The sequence below is a fragment of the Rhipicephalus microplus genome, chromosome 1 (genome assembly GCF_043290135.1).
Source record: "Rhipicephalus microplus isolate Deutch F79 chromosome 1, USDA_Rmic, whole genome shotgun sequence".
In the NCBI taxonomy this organism is placed as follows: Eukaryota; Metazoa; Arthropoda; class Arachnida; order Ixodida; family Ixodidae; genus Rhipicephalus; species Rhipicephalus microplus.
This window is the reverse complement of record NC_134700.1, coordinates 215,067,277-215,090,118: the sequence shown is the minus strand read 5'-3', so window position 1 is coordinate 215,090,118 and position 22,842 is coordinate 215,067,277. Positions and strand designations below refer to the sequence as shown.

Here is a 22,842-nt window from a genome sequence, read left to right as displayed (position 1 = left end):
CAGCTGCAGCTGTTGCTTGGATGGCTGATGCACGGGTACCTAGAGGCTCTAGAAGTACCTAGTCGACTCCCTACAATAGTGGCACGTGATCCTCACAACTATCACGTGATCACTTCCTGCTCGGCGCGTTTTTTAAAGTTGAGCGCAATTTTGGACCGCGTTGGTCCAACGGATTAGGCGCATGGCAAGGCAAACTCAGAAAAAAAAAAAGAGATGTTTTTTTTTAATGTAGCGCATTTTTTAGTCCCATGATGTCACGCGTCATGCGTCTGCGGCGATGTCTACATCCCCACTGCGCATGCTCGCGTCTAGTGCCGCATATCCGAAATATCGTCGAAGAAGCTTTTCGTGAAGTCATTGTCGGTGTACTGCCCATACCCATATACGTACGGTCACCGGTATGACATTCCATTTGGCGTCGTCGAAGATTGTAGTGGCGGCTTTTGTTAGTGTTCTGGCTCGTGATGCGCAGACGGGTGAGTTGTCTGGATTAATTCCTCGGGGCACTGAAGGTATGCGTTGACGTCGAGGTTTTATTCGTAGCTAATGTTAGATACTAGCCTGGCGTCGAGTGTCGTTGCCGGGTTCCTTACGAGTAGACCAAGTTGTATGACGTCATCCGCGTGTAGTTTCCTGCCCGGCCATTTTGCATGCGAATGTCACATACCGAAGTATGACATTCCATGTCCTGTGTTCTACGAGCGCGCACTATCGGCGTCATATGAAACCCGAAGAGCGGCAAGCCTTTGCGATAGTGCAGTGCGTGCCGTCCAGTTATCACCATTGACAGGCGCGCGCATCCTGTTCAGCAGTCTGCTATTTCTGCGGACATCCACCTTGGTACCCCTGAAACTTGGATTTATCGTCACCGCCAAGTTCTCCGCTTCGCCTAGACAACACCTTCGTCCAGGTGGGTCCAGTTTTGACAACTTGAGGGACGTCCTTCACTCCCGGCTACAACGCCGCCTCGCTAAGGGCTCTCAGCCCGGCGATGGCGGCCGCTAACGTGGTTACGGGCTATGATCCTACCTCAAGCCAAATGCTGTCCATGGAGATTTCATCCTCCGAAAACACTATGCCATCAGAAGATGAATACCTCGACGACATGGTGAAACTGTGGCAACGAAAGCAAGCGAAATCGAAGTCTGCGTCTCAACAACAACGAGACGCCACGGTGGGCCACCATTCCCCAGCCTTGCAAGGAACGCCGGCGCGCCATCCCTCCGGCGGTGTGCCTACCTCTGCTCCGTCCTCGCAGCCAGCGAAGCAACGCAAGTGGCGTCCGCGTCAAACTCCTCGCCTCTCTCGCGACGACTACATCGTAGTGCTGAAACCTCGCGTTCCCTGCGAGCTACGCACATTTGTCCGGGCCGATCGCGCGGGCGACGCCATCCGTAGCTACCTCGGCGACCGGACTACCACGCAAATTCAAGTGTGGCCAATCTGGGAACAGAACATCTTGGTCTGTAGCACCACCATTTTGCCTATGGCACAGCGACTCCTCGGTGACTTTCAGCTGCAAGTGGGGGATCAGCAGCTGCCCGTTCGAGGCCACGCCAAGGCACCAGGGGATACATGCAAGGGCGTCATCAATGTAAACCCTGCTGAAAGCCCGGAAAAGATAAAGTCTGAACTGTATTGGCCTCAAGGTACTATCCTTGCGGTCCGCAAACTCGGAGATTCCGCGGCGGCGGTGGTGACTTTCGAGGGCACGAAGTTACCCCGCTTCCTCTTCTACCACTGCGTGGCGACGTATATCCGCGCCTATAAGAAAACGGTCCCTGTATGCACCAAGTGCGGTACCATCGGTCATCGACCACCTCAGTGCCCTCACGCCGCTCCAACCCAGTGTGCCAAATGTGGAACCCCCGCACCTGCAGGTCTCAATGCCCACGACTGCCACCCCAAGTGCCTCCTCTGCCACGGCGCCCATGAGACTGGGACCAGTGGCTGCACGGCAAAATACCGAAAATATCGGAAACGCAAGCAGCCCTCAACATCTCCTCGAGGGACCACCTCATGTTCGTCACAGCCAGACAGCAGCAGAAACCTGCATCATTCGGCTCCACCACTCCACGCCGACTCTCAAGCATTCCCACCGCTCGAAGCACCAGCGGCGGTACCTCAGGTGAGCAGTTGGGCAGGGAAAGCTGCTTCAAAGCCTCTCTCACCCCCTTCTGTCGATCCTCCTTCTCCCGAACTTGCGGCCCTTCGCCAGCAAGTTGCGGCACTTCAAAAGCAAAATTCTCTTTTAACTAAACAACTCGAACTCTTAAATAAGCGACTTCAACCCCAAGAACAGTGTACTGCAAGGCCATCCGGTATTGCCTCCTCTGTCCAGGCGGCTACGCCAGCTATGTCCAAGCTTAGTCCTCGCGCTAAGTCCACTCCCATTAAACCGCCGGTTCAAGCAGCCATGTGTACTCCAGCACTCGGAACCGGTGCTACATCTACTCCAGAAGCTCTTGAGACTCCTGGGGCACCTCAGGTTCTCTTGCCCGCTAACCAAACTCTCCCTAGCGAAGAGCACACCCCGCGCGTAGAGGAACGCCTCACGCGCGTCGAAGCTTCGATTAATCACCTCCTCACCAGCTTCTCGGTTCAACGCATAGTAGTAGAGGTTACCCAGGCTATTCAAGCCTGGGCAATCATCCAGTTTCAACCCAAGGCATCGCGTTCTCGCTCCTGCTCGGTGAGCAGTGAGGGTACAGCTCCACGGCGTCGTCGTAAGGTGGCTACCACCACCCCGCCGTCAGACAATCCGGCCTCCGTGCCCCTCCCTGCCTCTGAGGATTCCGAGCGGGACATGGAGGACCAAATATAAAACCTAGGACAGTCACGATGGCTACCAATCGTACGTCCCGTTCAAACATTGCGTCTAAATTTGAGATCATACAGTGGAACCCTGGAGGCTTTGGGAACAGGCGAAAGCGTTCACATCTTTTCCTTTTCCTCAGCTCACTTGGCTCTCAGCCGGCCGTCTTGGCGCTCCAAGAATCTGGCTCTGCTCCATCCCTTTCTGGATACTGCTCCTATGTAGGCGGCACCACCACATGCCTCCTCGTGCATAAAGCTTACACGGCGATACAGATCGACCTCGATCTGGATCTTCCTTACGACTACTGCATGATATCAGTGCTGTCTCAGCGGAGGGGCCAACCATCAATACACATCTTAAACGTGTACTGTCCCCCTCGCCTTGCGAGGGCTTCGTTTGCGCATCTCTTCCATCGGGCACTGCGTATAGCGGCCCGACAACCACTGGTGATTGTCGGGGACTTTAATGCCCCCAGCCCTCACTGGGGTTACCACTACGAGAAGGCCCGGGGCAGAGAGCTCAAGGAGCTCATTTCCTCGCTGAGCCTGACGCTTCTTACCGATCCGGCACAACCCACACGTTCCGGCAACTCGGTCACGCGAGACACATGCCCCGACCTCTCCCTCACCCGTCACATCCGCGATGCTACATGGGAAAATTTAGGCGAAAACCTAGGCAGCGATCACTTTTTACTCCGCATTTCGTTCACACCGCGGCAGAAAATGCGCCAACACTGGGGCCAAGCCCGTCTCACCGATTGGACTAAGTTCAGAATGCAACCATTCCCCGCCGGCCTCTCCTCGACCGAATATGCAGCGTGGGCATCATACGCTCTTCATATGAAACAAGCGAACACTCGCACCCTTGCAACCTCTAATTTGACTCCTGCAATCGATCCACACCTCCTACATCTTTGGCACGCTCGCCGCGGGCTCATAAGGCGCTGGAAACGCAACAAACTTAATCGGAAACTTCGCGCTCGCATTGAGGCGCTCACTGCAGAGGCGGCCGCATACTCCGCACAACTTTCCGATGCTAACTGGGCAGACACCTGTTCGAAGGCTGCAAACCAGATGAGCTCTAAGAGTGCGTGGCGACTCTTTAGAAGCCTTCTCGATCCCTCCACCACCAGGGGAGAAACGCAACGCCAGCTCCACCGTGTTCTGCATGCATTTCAGGGCACTACGGATGAACTCGCGCGAGAACTTTGTGACCGCTACATCTGCCGCACAATTGATCCCGCAGGCCCAGCATATACGTATTCCGGCGCCCCTAACACCGACCTCGACGCCCCATACACGCTTTCTGATTTACGATTTGCACTCACGAAAATGCGACGCGGCACGGCCCCTGGACGCGACGGAATCACAGTATCGCTCCTGGCAAATCTTCCCGACCAAGCACACCTCTCGCTACTCCAGCTTATAAATTCGATATGGGACGGTTCTCCGCTTCCAACGGAATGGACCACATCGGTCGTGACATTCATTCCCAAATCGGCAAAGTCCGTTAGTATTGAGGCACTGAGACCCATCTCACTTACGTCTTGCGCAGGCAAACTCACGGAAACCATGGTTCGCGAACGCCTTTCCGCCTACTTGGAGGCCAGGAGCACCTTTGCCGACACTATGTTTGGCTTTCGCCCGCATCTGTCGGCGCAGGACGTCCTGCTCCAGCTTCAACACGATATCATAGAGCCGACTACTATGCGCCATAACGATAAAGCCGTGCTCGCTCTCGATCTCCGCGGGGCGTTCGACAACGTCAAACACAGCACTATACTCACTAACCTGTCTACCACAAACTGCGGGCAGAAGACTTTCAACTACATTCGCGCCTTTCTATCACATCGCACCGCCTTCATTCGCCTTAATTCTACCGAACACGGCCCGTACTTATTAGGCACGCGGGGTACACCTCAAGGGGCAGTTCTGTCTCCTCTGCTTTTTAACCTGGCGATGATGAACCTCCCCTCTCTTCTAAGCGAGGTCGAGGGAATATGACACGCACTATATGCGGACGATATCACAATCTGGACCAACACCGGCTCCTTAGCGCAAATCGAAGAACGCCTGCAAAAGGCTGCCCTTCTGGTGGACACCTACGCAGGTTCATGCGGCCTGGAGTGCTCTCCAGCTAAATCGGCTCTTCTTTCAGTCTCTCCGCTACCGCCGCCTCAAATTTTTCTTCCGTCCGGGCCCGTCCCGTCAGTGCAAAATATTCGGGTTCTTGGCCTTCACCTCACGTCGTCCTTGGATCCAAAGGGCACAATAGCAGGCCTCAGACGCACCAGCGAACAGGTGAGCCGCATGATACGGCGAGTTTCTACCAAGCGCGGCGGCCTCCGCGGGTCTCAGTCCCTCCGATTGGCCCACGCGTTTGTGACCAGTCGCGTCCTCTACGCCTTGCCTTACCTTCGCCTGCGTCGTCGACACGAGCACCAGCTGGACGTCGTTCTTCGTTCAGTATACAAACGCGCTCTGGACCTACCTATTGCAACTTCCAACAGCCGATTCACGGCTCTGGGGGTACACAACACCTTTGCAGAGATGCGCGAAGCTCATCGCGTTAACCAAATCAATCGACTGTCGCAGACGCCTTCAGGGCGCCGTCTTCTACACAGACTTGGCCTTAACACGATATCTGACCAAGACCCTCTGCAGCCGGTACCAGAGCTCTGGCGTCAAAAGCTATGGGTGGAACCTCTACCCCGTAATATGAACCCTGACCTCCATCCTGGCCGTAGACTAGCACGCGCCGCGGCCCTTCATACGCGACACTCCGATCGTCTTGGTGTTTTCTACGTGGACGTCTCGGGTCCCTCCCCCTCGGGTCACTTCACGGCTGCCGTGATTACAGAGGGCAAACACGTAGATGGCCTCTCCCTTCGAGCAGACACAGTAACGCATGCTGAAGAGGTTGCCATAGCTTTGGCCGCCTCTCACCCTGCCTCACGCACCATCCTGACGGACTCGCGCTCGGCCTGTTCTCAGTACCTTCAGGGTTCCATTGCTCCGCTGGCGGCTAGCCTACTACAGGCAGCCTCTTGGCGCTTTAACCCTCATCCCATTCGTATAGTGTGGACCCCAGGCCACTCGGGCCTGCCCGGCAACGAGGCGGCAAATGCCGCTGCCCGCGCTTCTCCTGTCCGGGCCGTTGCCCCTCCATGTCCCGAGACGGAATCTGGCAATACCAACCTGACGCGCTTTCGCGAAATTTTGGCTTATTACCGGGCTTCGCGCCGCCTCTACCCGGACCCCGCACGCGGTTTGGAGAAAGCGGACGAACGACTGCTACGCCGCCTGCAGACGAACACCTTTATAAGTCCGGCGGTCGCCAGGCACTTTTTGCCGGAAATCAATGGCACCTGCTCGACCTGTCATGTGCTCGCCGACACATATCACGTCGTAGCATCGTGCCCAGTTAATCCCGTCCCTTTCTCATCCCCTTTTGCTATCCCAACTAGAGAGGCTTGGGAGGAGCACCTGCTCGGCTGCTCTACCTTGGCTGCACAACGCTCCTTGGTGGAGCGCGCACGGGCAGCTTCCAGCTCCACTGGCGTCCCGGAATAGGGTCTTTCCACTCTAGCACGCCGATGGGCCACGTCGGCACTCTCTAGCAGACTTTTTCTAAAATAAATGTTTTTTACCACCATCACCTGTTCAGCAGCTTTGCACATACATGCATGCTTGTTCGTAGTGATAATAAAGTGGACGGCGTCGCGAAGGCCCGCCATCGCGAAGGCCCGCCGCTCTTCGGGTTTCATTGGACGCTGATGGTACGTGGCCAGCATGTAGGTAATGGTCTTGTTTAGACGCTCAGCGAGGTCCTTTGTCTGTGGGTGGCAGGCGGTGGCTCAGCGATGACCTGTCTGGCTGCATCTCAGAATCGCCTGAGTTAGGTCCGCATTAAGGCGGTACCTCTGTCACCGATAAGGACTTCTGTGGACCCACGTGACGCAGGACAATGTTCTAAAGAAAAGTAGAAAACTTGGCTTGGCACTGCCTTTGGGAAGGGCCCTTGTTTAGGTGTAGCGAGCGAGATCACCATTGTGTAAGTAGTCGATAGCTACGACGATCCATTTATTTCCGCAAGTCGACGTTGGGGCTGGAACGGTCGCCGAGTTGGCTTGATCGGCTGAAGAAGGCCTGCAGGTCATGGTGTTGTCTTCTGTCGATGACAATCTCGGCATTTCCTTACGTCAGTGAGCTACGTCAGCGACAAGGTATGGCCAGTAATTTTTCGGTAATCTCGTGAGAGTATGGACAACTCCGAGGTGTCGCGCTGTTGGATCGTCTTGCAGGGCCTGGAGGACTTCTGGTCCCTGTGTTCAGGCTACCACGAGAGAATGCACTTCGCTCGAAAAGGTAGGAAGTTTTTCTTCTGGCAAACTTTTTCCCAAGCCAAACAATGCCCGCTTGAATACCTTCGGAATAACGAGGTGTTCCTGCCTTCGAGCTATTTTACTTGACCCCCAAGTTCCGGGTTGGCTCGCTGCCATTCAGCGAAGTCGTCGGAGCTTAAGATTCCCAAGAAGCAGTCATTCTGTTAGCACTAAGGTCTGCGTGAGCATTAGTTCATCCGGACTGGGGGGGGGGGGGGGGGTGATTTTAAATGAAAATAAGAGAAAAGTGAACCCCGTAACTGTCTCTCAGGGTAGGACACCTCAACAGTAGCTCACGAGGGATCGGGTTTGAGAAGGGATTAAAAGGACAGGATTACAAGGTAAAGAGATAAAGAGAGAGGAAGGAGAGAGCGAGGCGCAGGGACAGCGAACGACGGAAGTATAAGAAGACAGGAAAGATGGACACGATTGCAGGAGTCCGAGGATGGGACACCACTGGCGACAGCTCTTGTCGGCGTCAGGAGATGGCGTAGGGCTAATCCAGTCGGTCAGAGCTACGCTGTCGTTGTCGTCGGGTACCGGCGTCAGGAGTTGGCGTAGGACCAGCCCAGTTGGCCAGAGCTGCACTGTCGTCGGAGATCGCGAGGGCACAACCGGTCAGCATGGAATCGAGGGAGCGAGTCTGCCCATCCAGACTTGTAAAATACAGTAATCATTGAACTCTCATACTTCATCGTGTGAGACGACCTGAAGGGTCTTTACCACAAGGCGTGGTGTCGTTTATAGTTTTGAAGGACCTGCCGTAGTGGCAGTGGCAGAACTTTGACGTAGTACAGATGATGACAAGACACATCTTTTGTTTTTGTTGCATTTTGCCTTAGATAGCGACAGACTGAACAGATAACCCTTTCCTGTACGTGAGTATTCTGCACAAGCACGAGGCCGCCTAACCCTACGCTGCTTGCGTCGCATGGTGTGGATTTTCGTCGAAATGCGGAAGTATCGGTAACGTTTGCCAGCGTCGTTTCAGTTCTTGAAATGCTTCGACTTGCGCTGTTTCCCCCCTGAATTCGAGGCCGGTACGGTGAGTTGGGTTAGTGGCTCGCTTATCCGTGAAAAGCCCTCGACTCGAGTGCATTGTCAGGGGGGTGCCTATATAGGCCCCTCGAAATTCTGATTGATTGATATGTGGGATTTAACGTCCCAAAACCACCATATGATTATGAGAGACGCCGTAGTGAACTGCTCCGGAAATTTTGACCACCTGGGGTTCTTTAACGTGCACCCAAATCTGAGCACATGGGCCTACAACATTTCCACCTCCATCTGGAATGCAGCCGCTGCAGCCAGGATACGAACCCGCGACCTGCGGGCCAGCAGCCGAGTACCTTAGCCACTAGACCACCACGGCGGGTCCCCCCGAAATTCTGATGTAGGGACAGGGACAGATCCGGCCACTCATTTATGGCGTAGTGGTTACCCTAAAGGTGGACTTGTAGCACTTACCCAAAGAGTTTTTTAACAAAGGCTCTGAAAGGCCGCCCATTTAGCTTTTGATGTGACTGTGCTGCGCGAGCCTGGCGTTTTCTTTTTTATTTGCTTTTATTATGGCCAGCGTCTTGTTTTAATTGTCTTCATGATGTCTGTGTATGACAGAATTGCCGTCGAAGTATATTAGATGGCCGTGGTTCCCAGAGTTCTCGGCAATAGCGCTGAGCGCAGCTTCCGCGCACTCTGCTCGCGCTGTTCTTCTAATGGTGGATATTTTTAAATGCGAAGCATTTTCTTAGCGAACTTCGGCGACTTTGAGCGTATCTATCTATCTATCTATCTATCTATCTATCTATCTATCTATCTATCTATCTATCTATCTATCTATCTATCTATCTATCTATCTATCTATCTATCTATCTATCTATCTATCTATCTATCTATCTATCTATCTATCTATCTATCTATCTATCTATCTATCGAGCCACTTACGTTTGGGTGCTCTCATGGTCACCCCCGTAACTTGGCGTGACCCAAAATTAGCATAAGAGGGTAAGATGGTATGACGAATATGACGCACTGGTCTAGACAAGAGTAATGTCACGAGTAATGGCAGCGCTGTGTGTGGTTCTCCTCTTTGTCTCCGTCTTTTTGTGCGCCGCTTTTCTTTTAATATGAATGTCAATCCCGTCGCGTACATCGTCCAACACTTCCCACCAGACAGTGCCACATACTCACGGGCGGGTATGTGCCACTGGCATGCTGGTATATGCTACAGGTGATTGACACATCGCATCAACTCAGGAACGACGAGACACATGCGCAATTTTAAAGCGCGAGCGTTAAGAAATACCCGACAGCGGTAGCGTCGACCGGACGAATGCAAAGAATAAATGTCAGGGTTCCAGCGGGAATTGAACCCAAGCATTCTGCGTTGCAATGAAGCATTTTACCACAGAGCTACGGCAGGTCTTGGAACTAATTTGCAAATAGACGGTAATGTTCGTTAAACATCGATAGTGGTTGCAGTGCTGCCAATTTTACGAACATTACATTTGTACTCCTTTGATACAGTTGTCACGTCGGGTTTACGTCAATTGTGGTTAGTTTCCATGCGCTGAAGTTGATTTGTGTAGCAGTGTTCAGGGCCAGCATCCTCGCGAGCATCAACGCCTCATATCCGCTTGTGGTGTTGCTAATACGCGTGTTCCAGTCAGCATCGTTGCACAAGCGCAAACTACTGGTTATATAAACATCTGCAACTCTTCAACATATGTCTGTATGTGCAACATTTGAACATAAAAATTTAGCGTTATTTCATGACGTGTTTTCAATAAAACAAATGCAACACGCTCACCTTCCCTCCGTATGCTTCGCGCAACGTTGATTCCCATGCATGTACGTGAGATCTCCCGATTTTTAAAATACTTTCACCTATTTGCCCTGCTGGGCCCTCCAACTGGGACACTTGGTAAGCCATGTCTTCTTCCACTTTCCTTTAAAGGGTTCGTCAAATTCAAAAAATAGTTTACAAAGTGTCACGCTTGGAGCGTACAGCCAGTTACCTGGGTGAATGCGACAAGTTTAACCACAAAATCCGGCAACCATATTTAGGCTGATAATGGAAGTTGGGCACAGAGCTTTTTGCCCATGACTGTGAAAACCAAGCCCATGCACGAAATGAATTTAGGTGGTGTTCTCTTCATAAACACCGAGACAAACATCGGTAAGTAGGCTTCTCGAGTGTTACGTGGTATACATTAAGAACACGCACGGCAACGTTGACCGCCCTTTTATAGGTATTCGTGACTCAATAGAAAGGACGAACTGAAGCGAGAGGAATAAGAAACGTTGCCGCTTTCAGTATATCGATGCAGAGCACTGGACCAGAAAAAAAAAGCGAGGTCTAACTGGAAGTGGGATTGATACTATTCAAAGATGTACGATTCTTTCACTCAGTAAGACCACGGCCGGGCTAGACTGCACCTGCGCGCTCCCTTGAAACAAGCGCGTGGAGGTGCAGTCAAGCCCGGCCGTGGCAATACATAGATCTGTCCTCCATGAGACCAGTTTGCGCACAACTGGGCTTAAAGGCAGACTTTAGTCAATTGCTCTTTTTTTCTCCTCTTGCTCTTCTCTTCTTCTACTTGTGTTGTAATATCTCCCTTTTGTTATTTTTCAGCTCAGGGTAGTGAGCCGGTATAGGAACTGGCTAACCTCCCTGTATTTCTGCAGTTCTTTTTATTGAAATGAAAAAAAAAACAACAACAATGAAAGAGTTGTTTTCTTCATTACTTGGCGAAGGCAGCCCCTTTCCACTTGGTTGTTACAAATCAAAACAAACAAACAAAAATTATATATATATATATATATATATATATATATATATATATATATATATATATATATATATATATATATATATATATATATATATATATATATATATATATATATATATATATATATATATATATATATACACACAGGCCTGCATCGGTGAGTCGAAAAGTCCTCGCTTGGGCAGACTAAACACTTTGTCACAATGCGCCCTTTCAATCGAGTCCGCTTTCTATTGATCGCAGATCTTTGTGTCTTAAAAAAAAAAGACGGTAGCGTTAAGGCACATTCATCGCTTTGCGGTTTACCCTAGGTGACCATAGGCATGGACTTCGTATTTTTGTTCACCGAGATCGTTCGCTCCAAGTCTAGCGTGAAGAGTCACTGCTTGCTTCTTTCTTCCTTCCTTCCCTACATTTAAGTATTGGTTGCAACATCAGCACCGCGATATGATAGAAGGAAGTCGACTAATCCTGTTTATCGAGGAGGCGCTAAGCTTATCTGTATCATATACGGTACAGATAACAGGAACACAGACACAAAGCCACATAACGTCTGTCTGTGTCCCCCCCCCCCTTTTTTTTTCGCCAACAAACAGTGGACGGGCGAAAAAAAAGTACAATGCATAAACAGGTTAATGAACAAGAAAAAAATGAACTATGTGCGTAAAAACATGACTAAACATAAATCAATCCAAAGAAACGTGTTTGTGCAGCTTTCAAGAAAAATAAAAGAACAATAAAATACAGATAATTAAAAACATTTCTATCTGAAACATCAAACTGATCTATATAAAAATTTGAAAGGTATCGCTTCACACTTCACACAGAATAAAAAAGAATATGCGGAATAAACATACAAGCATAATAAATAATCACTAATGAATATGCAGAAGTTGAAACATACATCGCCGTGTACTTCACACACAAAATGCAATGTCATTAAAAACAACAAGATGTGTGATCAACACATCCACATCCTTCGGGAGAGGAAATAGGACAATTGGTTAAGAGAGTTAAGTAAAGATGGCGAGACATGACGCAGCATTTCTTATCAGCTGTCTGAAATCTTGCGTGAATTTCACCTGCAGTTTTTACGCGATTTCACAAAAACGCGCTTGCGACAGCTGTGTATTCAAGGGGGAATATTCTCTGCTGCTGCGGCCAGAATTCACATTAGGCATTACCAAAATCATTGATGATTTTTGCCTTGCAGACAAAAAACTTTGGCATTACTGCAGGGTGGTCCATGGCTTGTCTTGCTGGCTGACAGTACGCTTTCAGTATTAGAGACATGAAGATGAAGTTGCTCTTTAAGAAGTTAAAAACAATGACATTGAAAACCTCGCATAGCCCTCTTTCGGCTTCTGGGACAGAACTTTTATGATAACCTTTTATGTACGCATGTGGTTGTGGACGTCATCTAGTTCAACCATATGTTTAATTGTTTCTGTCTATGGCAAGAGGGTAGACCACTTTGATGTCATAGACGCATTTCCTGTTTTCAACGTAGGATATGTCGCCCCGCCGCGGTGGTCTAGTGGCTAAGGTACTCGGCTGCTGAACCGCAGGTCGCGGGTTCGAATGCCGGCTGTGGCGGCTGCATTTCCGATGGAGGCGGAAATGTTGTAAGCCCGTGTGCTCAGATTTGGGTGCACGTTAAAGAACCCCAGGTGGTCGAAATTTCCGGAGCCCTCCACTACGGCGTCTCTCATAATCATATGGTGGTTTTGAGACGTTAAACCCTACATATCAATCAACGTAGGATATGTCCACGATATCTTTATGGGACATGAACTACAGCCTTATTTATTCAGTACACCAATAACCTGGTCGAAGTTGTCAGTGCCAGGACTCTAGCTTCAGTACATCATGACATCAGACCAACCAATAAACAAGATGTATTGAATGAGAGCAACAATCATAATTTGAAGGAAGCCGATCGCTTCTCCCTCCCCCCCTCCCTCCCTCCCTCCCTCCCTCCCTCCCTTCCTCCCTCACTCCCCCAGCCCCTCGTGCCCACACCTGTGACATTCCACTCAATCGGGGTGCCGCAATATAGGAATATTTGTTGCTAAACTGACGGAAGTTGTCAAAGTTAGCCACAGGAGGTCTCCGTGTTTGCCTATACAGTAAACGCTTGTTAATGCACATTTCACGAGACTGGAAGAGACTGTCCGAATCGACCAAACGCCGAATTATCGAGAACATAAAGAAAACCATAAATAAATTTTCATTACATCAATGTACTTTCATTTTTTTCAGGATTACGCAAATCCGGTATTTATATAATTCGCGCAAGCGCAGCGCAAAGGCCGTCATAGTCGTTTACGAATTAGTTCACGATAAGAACGCGGTTCTTCATTCTTTATTCTTTATTCAATGATCACCCCGCTTAGCCCGAAGGCGCTGCAGCAGGGGGGGTTACAATGTCGAGAAAAACACATCTTCATTAATACAGCACACTTGTTCATTTGATAAGTGATTCCATTCTCTAATGGAATCACTTATCATATCTTCGTTTCTTAATCCGTAACGTGCTTCTGAACACACCTTCCTACGTGCCAACAGCGCAATTCTGGATGACGAATATGCCTGTCTGATAGTGCCCGCGGCCGTTCAGGCTTTCCACGAACTTTTTCGCTACATTGCTTCGCATATTTGCGGCACTTCGCGCTCGGCGTTCTCCGAGTATCATCCTTGAAGTTATTTATTTTTGCGAATTGAGTGAATAAATAACCTTTTTGAGTTTCAATGAGCCGAATAATTATCGAGCTGAAGTCTTGACTGACGCTTTAAGTCATCCTGAGTTCAACGCTCCGTGTCTATAGCAACGAGTCTGCAGTAACCTTCTCTCTGACGAGGCATTTATTGATAACGTGCTTGAAGAAAAAAAATTCATAAGGGTAATGCGAGTTTTAGCATTTGGCACAAGCCGAGTGATCTCAAGTCATTTTACTGCAATATAGTTTTATTTGCCGTCGCCCGAGTAGAGACCGGCACAAGCAAAGTTGTGACATCTGCGCGTCCTTCCACATGCTATGTTCGCTCGGTCACTCACAGTGCTCAAGCGAAATGAACGGATAATACATGTACTGCGCCTAATGAGGGCCTATACTGTACTGCGTCTTCTGTATGTCTACCTGGCCATTGTTTGACCTTGTACAGTTTGAATACTTACGCCGTATCTTACAGTTGAGGCGTAGGAAAACTTCTTCTTGAAATTTTCAACGCTCTATTGGTGTTTGATATCTCTTTGTAAGGAAGAAGCTAGCCAACGAGTGGCCTTCATTGAGGTTCCGTCAGCTACAAGCTCCACTTGGCTGCATGATATCTTGTAAGTAACTTTATATGCCAAGCACTTTGATTTTGAGATAACGTGTATACTTTTTTTTATGCTTGTAAAACGTGATGGGCATGCAAAAGGTAAAGTACCGTCTCCTTGGCTTCGCCACGCCTCGCTTCACGGGGCAACGCCTTGACGCGGTTAACAAGACCGAGATATCGCGCCCAGAAGATTTCGAAGCTATACATGTGAAACAATCTGATTGATATGTGCTGTTTAACGTCCCAAAACCACCATATGATTATCAGAGACGCCGTAGTGGAGGGCTCCGGAAATTTCGACCTCATGGGGTTCTTTCACGTGCACCCAAATTTGAGTACACGGGCCTACAGCATTTCCGCCTCCGTCGGAAATGCAGCCGCCGCAGCCGGGATTTGATCCCGCGACCTGCGGGTCAGCAGCCGAGTACCTTAGCCACTAGACCACTGCGGCGGGGCATGTGAAACAATATATATATTATTGTCGGTTAGACCGAATTATTATTGTGTCAATGCACGGAAAAACGAGCCTTTAAGTATACACTTCTTTCCAACACACACACACACACACACACACACACACACACACACACACACACACACACACACACACACACACACACACACACACACACACACACACACACACACACACGCACACGCACACGCACACGCACACGCACACACACACACACACACACACACACATATATATATATATATATATATATATATATATATATATATATATATATATATATATATATATATATTACGGCGTCCATCATCATATCGTCGGTGTGGAACGTAAAACCACATTAGAACCTAATTGCAAGTGTGGTGCGCTAAGCACTGTAGGACGAGAACGACGGGACGAGGGCGCAACTGTTATCATTTTCAATTTTCAATCATAAACAAATAACTGGTAGTGTATGTAAGCGCCTTGAATTGTATTGACGGCTGCGTGCATTGTCTGAGGGAACGGTCTCAACATGCAGCAGGTATATGTGGGATAGCTCCGAAATAGGTAGCAGTGCACTTGAAGTTGTAAAATAGTACGTCTACTTAACCACGGAGCCGAACTACGATATTGAAGAATAATAATGTGGTAGAGTACATTCAGCAAACATTCTAAAATTAGAGTCGTATTTGCGCCAATCTTCACAATAGGAAGGTATATAACCGCTGCATCTTACCGATACTTACCTACGGAGCAGAAACCTGGAGTATTACAAAGAGGGTTCAACTTAAGTTGAAGACGACGCAGCGAGCAATGGAAAGGAAAATGACAGGTGTACCTCTAAGGGACAAGAAGACTGCAGAGTTTATATAAGAGAAGAAACGAGTGTTAAGGGCGTCACAGCCGAATTCACGAAGAAGAAATTGTCATGGGCAGGGCACGTAGCGCAAAGGCAAGATAACCGCTGGTCATTGAGGATCACAGACTGGATTCAAGGAGAAGCTAATCGGGTGAGGGGGAGACGAAATTTAGTTGGGCAGACTAGATTAGGAAGTTTGTGGGTATCAAGTGGCAGCAGCAAGCACAGCACCGAGTTGACCCGCGGAACATGAGAGACGCCTCTGTGATGCAGTGGGTGCAGTCAGGCTGATGATGATGATGATGATGATGATGATGATGATGATGATGATGATGATGATGATGATGATGAAAATTGTTGTGGCATGGCGAGAGTGTATGAAGAAAATGACAGACTTGTAAAGCGGAAGTCATGACCATGCTCTTTATGTACAAAATGATTTACATGACGCGGTGTTTGGATACTCGCGGGCGTTTCATTCGTGGGATATATACGAAATTGGTATTACATGACGTGAATGCAGAACGAACATAAATAACGGGTCTTAACATGCAAATTGTGAAATGCATGTCATTTACGACATGAATTACATGCCACGTTCATGTTGTGCTCGTGGCCACATGTCAATTCATTCCCGCTGCGATGAAAAAACAACACAGAGTACAGTCCAGTCATATATGACTATGAGAGAGAGGCCGAAAACAAGAAGAGGAAAGGAAGAAAGGTTAATCGGATTAGCGTCCGGTTTGCTACCCTGCACAGAGGATAAGAGAATGGAGATTGAAAAGATAAAGAGATAAGGAGAGAACTGGACGCACGAAGGAGTACACTCAGTCTCTGGAGCCGGAGTTCTCTGACCTATAATACACGTGAATTCAGCGTTCTGACATGCGACTGGGAAATCGCTGCCATTGAGAGAGTCGTGGGCGAGCCGTGGAGATTACTGAAGCGCTGAAAATACTGGATTAAGAACCTCCAGCCGTTTCAATGCAATCCGGGCCGTCGGAGCAGTTAGCTTATTTGAAAGCATAAATATAGTGTTCAGAAGAGATCGAGGCATAGCAGGAATGTCCTGGTCTTTTTCAAGCAAGTCATGAGAAACCAGTGCTCTCGTTGGGTCGTGCAATGTCTGCTGCGACAATGGAGTCGCTGTGGATTGTGCTGTGGCTTTGTCTGTGGTTGTGACCGTGTCTCTGGCCGCATATTTGGTAATGCCGGCCACACTGAAGTACATATGACTATATATAGTTCTCATAAAAGGCATTCACACGTAGACAATATACGCTAAAAATAATACACAACATCGAGTTACGTAACAATAGTGAAATCGTCCAAGTCCAGTCGCGGGGACAGAGAATAAGACTGCACATGAAGTGACACATAGAGCGACAAGATCAAGTGAAGTTGTATGCACAAAAAGAAGCCTGAAAAGGCGTTGTCAGTGAATTCCGAGTATACCATTTCCTTCTATAAACTTGTTTATTGCTAATAATGTACGTTCTTGCAAGGTATGTGTTGGCTGCGGACCTATGCTTTTTTCCTGGTGCTGAAGGACCTATGGTTAAATGCCATTAAATATCGTATGTAAGCTGTTGTCCTTGGCCCCGATATTGCGGGAATTCTAATAAAACATGTATGATTTATACCACTTGCTCACATCTTGTCGTTGCCTAAGTTAGCTGTCAGTGTTTGTTGGGAGTCCTTTTGAACATCCCCAACTATGTTGTACTATAGCTGTGAGCTGAAATGATCCTCTGCAACTTTAAATGTACTGATTTCAACACATAATCATGTAATAGATAGATTATAGGGCATGGCGAGAAAAATAATTATGTATTTTACCGACACTTGATTTTATAACAGCAATTATACGTTTGCCCATAATAAGGACGAAGACAAGCCGATGCACTACGCTGTACAGCGTGATGTCTCGCGGAAACCATATAATATCATGCGTGTTAACGTATGCGCTTGTTTAATGAAGCACTCTCAATCGTCTTGAAACTACACTATCGTGAGTGCAGATTGAAGTGTGGCAGGTACTGTTTCTCTTCCGCTGTCATGCAAGGAGCCACAGCTATAAACTGTATAAAGACAAAGGTTTTTCGTGTACGCACAGCTATACTTATCCACATTACGGGCGCTGCGTAGTCGAAATTGACCATTGACGTTTGTAATCGGTGAAAAAAAGACGCGCGAGCAAACAAGTGTGTGTTTGTGTGTACGGGTGCACGCATTTAAGTAAATTCTACTGCGCGTTTTTTTTTTTACCTACCGAGTGAAGTGATCAATCACATACATTGTCAGCGCACGAGTTTTCTTCCGAGGTTGTAGTACATTATTTTCGTTTTCTGCACCTACCTTTCTGCTCTCCTTGTCTAATTCAGTAATCATAAATTGCAATTCGTCCCCTGAGTTACTCAGCAATGCAATGTTTTCGGCGAAGCGCTGGTTACTAAGGTACTCTCCATCAACTCATTAACTCACACAACAATTTTGGCATACATTAAACTGAAGAAGTGGTTTCGAGAGCACCAAGATCGTGGTATGTAAATCATGTCCTTCATGACGTGCATGCCATGATTTTCATATTATGACCTGTCATTTACGTTTGTCATGCATTCACGTCCTGCCATACCAATTTTGGTGTTCATTCCATGAACGAGATGGCCAAGACAGCACGAAGTCATAGGCTGCTAGATAGATAGATAGATAGATAGATAGATAGATAGATAGATAGATAGATAGATAGATAGATAGATAGATAGATAGATAGATAGATAGATAGATAGATAGATAGATAGATAGAAAAAGTCACGGAAGTTTGCTAAGAAATGCTTGACCTTAAATATAATACACGTCTATGAGTCACCCTTTTAAATTTTAACCCTGACTGAAATAGGACTTCTGACTGCTATCTAGTGCCGTAAAACTTTCGCGGCATACATCGTATAGCTATGTTCTTTGGTTTGATAAATTAAAACGCAATCCTCCAAATACCATAATTAGTACTTATCCCCAGTTTCTTAATTATTTTTGAGATGGTATCGGCGCCAATGAAGGAGAAATTCCACCGAATGCCGAGGATGGGCTAGAGTGAGGTGAGGTGATGAAGCTATGAAACTGGCAAGCATAATATCGAATGACCGCGCTGGACAGGGTAAATTGGACATCTTTGGCAGAGGATTTTGTCATGCAGTGGATATTAGATATAATTACAAGGATGACCATTATAACTGAATAAGTATAAATGTCAATGCTAATATTTAGAGGGCTATATTGAAATCTCGGATACTTTTCGTTTGATACCACTGATTTCCACGTTGCATACAATTATTCATAATTAACTTTAACTACTAAGTAATGATAACAATAAACAGCACAAATATTTTATAGGAAATTGGGTTTTGTCGTATTGCCGTAACTGCATACACTAAAAAAAAATCCGTACTATACATGTGCTTCTACGCTCAAAGCTTGCCTCCATGAGTTTCAACTAAGTTGTTGGATTAGTGATCATTATTTATAATTAATAATGGTTCCATATAGAGCAGCGGTATAATGTGCATCACATCAGCGCGCTTTTCCTCAGTCTTCACGGATTAAACATCCAATTTGTCACCTATTAAGCGACAAGCGATTTTCTACCAATGTATGGGTGCTTTCAAGCGGTATAGGTTAAAAACTTTCCAGGAAAAAAAAAAGTAGAGTCAGTGACTACTTACCACTAAATTGCAAGCCCATAAAAAGTTTGTCCTACCGTACATGTTATGAGAGTGCAATGAGCTAAAAAAGGGTTGTTGTCCTATACTTAACTTCAAAGGGCCACTCAACAAGCTCCCATAATACAAAAAAAAAAGCGCAATTTTGTTCCTGATATTTGTTGCCCTTCTTTGCGCACTACTGTGACGCAGACAGTAGTTCCCATGACGTCTACAGCGTACATGCTCCTGATTCGTTAATATACGCGAAATACCACGTGTGATTTGTCTCCTACAATTCTTTGCCATGCAGCCACTCATCCGTTCTTTGTCTCGCATGAATATCATGCACAATCAACCAATAAAACTTCATTTTTTTGTGTTTACAACTGCGCAAGCGGTGATAACAGCGTGCAACCGGAAGCGCGAAATCTTGATCGGCTCTATAGCGCTTAGTGCTGTTATTGTTCAAGTGCATTCAAGAGCTAAGGGGCGAGGAGGGTGCATCATGTGTATGAAGGAGAGGAGAAAATCAACCCCTTGTTTTTAAACTTGGGGTGATGGGTAGCCCTTTAAAGAAAAAAATCATGGCATGCATTTTAAATGATGTATAATAGTGTCTCAGAAAAAAAAAATCTAGCAGGTGGATAAAATATATCCGCGATGAACAGTATAAGAACGTTATTATGGGGTGTTTTACGAGCCGAAAATACGATATGATTACGAGGGACGCCATCGTGAAGGGCTCCGGAAGTTTTGATCATTTCGTGTTCTTTAAGGCGCTCTGACATTAGACATTACACAGGCCTCTGCCATTTCACTTCAATCGAAAGGCGACCGCCTTGGCCGGGATCAAATTCGCGACCCTCGGCCCTTCGGGTCAGCATCCGAGCCACTGATTCATCGCGAAGCGGACAGCATAAAAACGTCGTAAGTACGCAGCGAATTTAGGGCGATTGGCGAAAAGTAAGGCGTCGGAAGAAACAACCATATTCGTACGGTCATTCGTTATATTCAACGCTTACAATTTCCTGGATTCGTGGAAACATGTGTATACTCGAGCGGGTAGCGCCAGGAACGAAGGCACAAGCGAGGAACCGAGCATTTCATCTCTCTGAAAAGATCGCAATATCCCCATCTCGTGACAAACTGTCGGCATTGTTGTTGCGAACTGCTTTTAAATGACACATCAGTGTTGTAAGCAGCCGTTACAAGGTGTCCATAAAAGTAGTGGAAGCTTTCTTTTATTAAAAGAACTGGTCTCGTGTTTGTCAGTCAGTGTACTTTGAACTTTCACCCCGATGGGTTAGCTTTTCTTGAAGCTAACCGAATACATTTTCTTGCCTCGCGATAAAACCTCCAGTTTGAGCACGCAATATGCAACCGTAAGAATGGCAGCATATCCACGGAGTGAATGATGGAGAGTGGGGCAAAGCATTCGCCCATACATTCGTTCTTGCTTCCGTCCGTCCATGCGTCCGTCTGTGTGACCGTCCATCCGCTCGTCCGTGCGTGCGTCTGTTCGTGCGTCCGTCCCTGCGTTCGTCCATGCATCCGCCCCTGCGTCCGAACGTTCATGCGTCCATCCATGCATCTGTCTGTCGTCCATCTATTCAACACTCCAAGTAACACCATTTCGCATCTTTTCATCATATATTCCCCATATAGTAGCATCGCCATCCAGCGGACATTCCAAGGACTGAACGAGAGGAGACACACGCACATTTTCTTACGGGTTGCGCTTCGGGTCTACTTCCCACCTTTAACCACCTCGAGTTCATGGTACATACTAGTTCACTGTATTCATGGCACTGCGGCCCAACGCTCGCTAAACCTTTCTAAAACCAAGGACGTTACGCCCAGCGAGTATAACGCAGCAACCTTTTCCTGTCAGATAGTGCTCAATGTACATGCCAATGGCTGCTAATGGGGAATGAGAGACAGGGGAATTCGGCTTTTACTTTCTTACGGCTTTCGCTTCGTATCTACTTCCCACCTTTCACCACCTCGAGTTCATGGTATATACTAGTTCATTGTATTCATGGCACTGCGGCTCAACGCTCGCTATACCTTTCTAAAACTAAACAGGTTACACCCAGCGAGTATAACGTAGCAACCCTTTCTTGTCAGATAGTGCTCAATGTACATGCCAATGGCTGCTAATGGGGATCACAGCGTGCGCGTTAACTAAAAGCTGAATGCTCCTGTCTCTCATTCTCCATTAGCAGCCATTGGCATGTACATTGAGCACTATTTTCTATCGTTGAACAACGCACAGAAGAAATCTCTCACCGGCACCACCTTGGAGGTCAAAATGTTATACTTGTTACACACTACAACGGCTACGAGGGACGACCAGGTGCCGTTGTAAGGAGTTTCGCCTCTAAAAGGGAAATGGGTGGCGCAGACCATGCGCTGCGCCCGCTTTGCTGGCCTTCAACCCGGGAACGGCTGCGGCGAATCGGCCGGCCATCGGCGATGGTAAATAAGCGCAAACTAGAAGGCCATTAGATCACGTGTTCAAACGTGGCAGCGCCCGCTCGTCGCTGCGGAAAACCGTCTACACTCTGCTGCGATAAACATGTGGCTTGTGAGGTTGACGCGCATTTATTTGAGCTCACAGTGGGCATAGTGAAATGAAGTGGTTCTAAGAGAGGGAAAAGAAGAGAAAAGTGAGCCCCGTAACTGTCTGCATCAGGGTGCGACCCCTCAACAGTAGCTCACAGGGGATGGGGGTGAGGAGGGATTAAAAGGATAGGAATAAAGGTGTAGAGAGAGAGAAAGAGAGATGCGCTAAGCCAGCGAGCGAGGACATATCGAGGGGATAGGAGAGATAGGAAAGATGGAAACACGGTCGCAGGAGTCCGAGGATGGGGCATCACTTGCGCGAGCTCTTGTCGGCGTCAGGAGATGGCGTAGGGCAAGTCCAGTAGGTCAGAGCTACGCTGTCGAAGGTCGGCGTCATGAGATGACGTAGAGCCAGCACAGTCGGCCAGAGCTACGCTGACGTCGGAGATCGCGAGGACACAACCAGTCAGCGCAGAATCCAGCGAGCGAGTGGGCATAGTGAAATGGTAGGTGAGGCTGTATGTTTCGCGATGATTTAGTCCACCGTTGTAGCTCAGCAGGTAAACGTGTTACCTGCAAAGCGCGACGTGGTTTCGACAGCCGTATTCGATACCCGGGTTGGATAACCAGCTTCAGGGGCCACTTTTGATTGAAAAATAAACGCAAGAAAACACCAGTGTGTTTAGATTGAAGGGCTCGTTAAAGAACTCCCGGTGGTCAATATTTTCATCAGGGTTTCCCCACTACGGCGGTCTTGAACTCACAATCATGATCCTAGTTCTGGCACGTGGAACGTCAAAAATCATCATTACTGTTGTTGCCAGATCCAGAAAAGGTAGTACCACTGAGCGAGATATACGAGTGGAACCGCAGGACCACGTTGAAAGTGTTGTGTTCCTTTGAAATTCAATCGTCAACGCATGATTAATTATATTGG

The 22,842-nt window shown here is 47.8% G+C and overlaps 1 protein-coding gene across 4 annotated transcripts in view; it reads left to right on the top strand.

Moving 5' to 3' along the window:
* Positions 1-13,978: 13,978 nt before the first annotated feature.
* The window catches only part of LOC142806804 (galactosylceramide sulfotransferase-like), a 30,717-nt gene continuing 21,853 nt past the window's right edge, over positions 13,979-22,842 (top strand). For all 4 annotated transcript variants that reach the window (XM_075891300.1, XM_075891299.1, XM_075891298.1 and 1 more), the window contains exon 1: positions 13,979-14,330. The gene's annotated coding sequence lies outside the window, so the exon portion shown is untranslated. The remainder of the gene's footprint in view (positions 14,331-22,842) is intronic.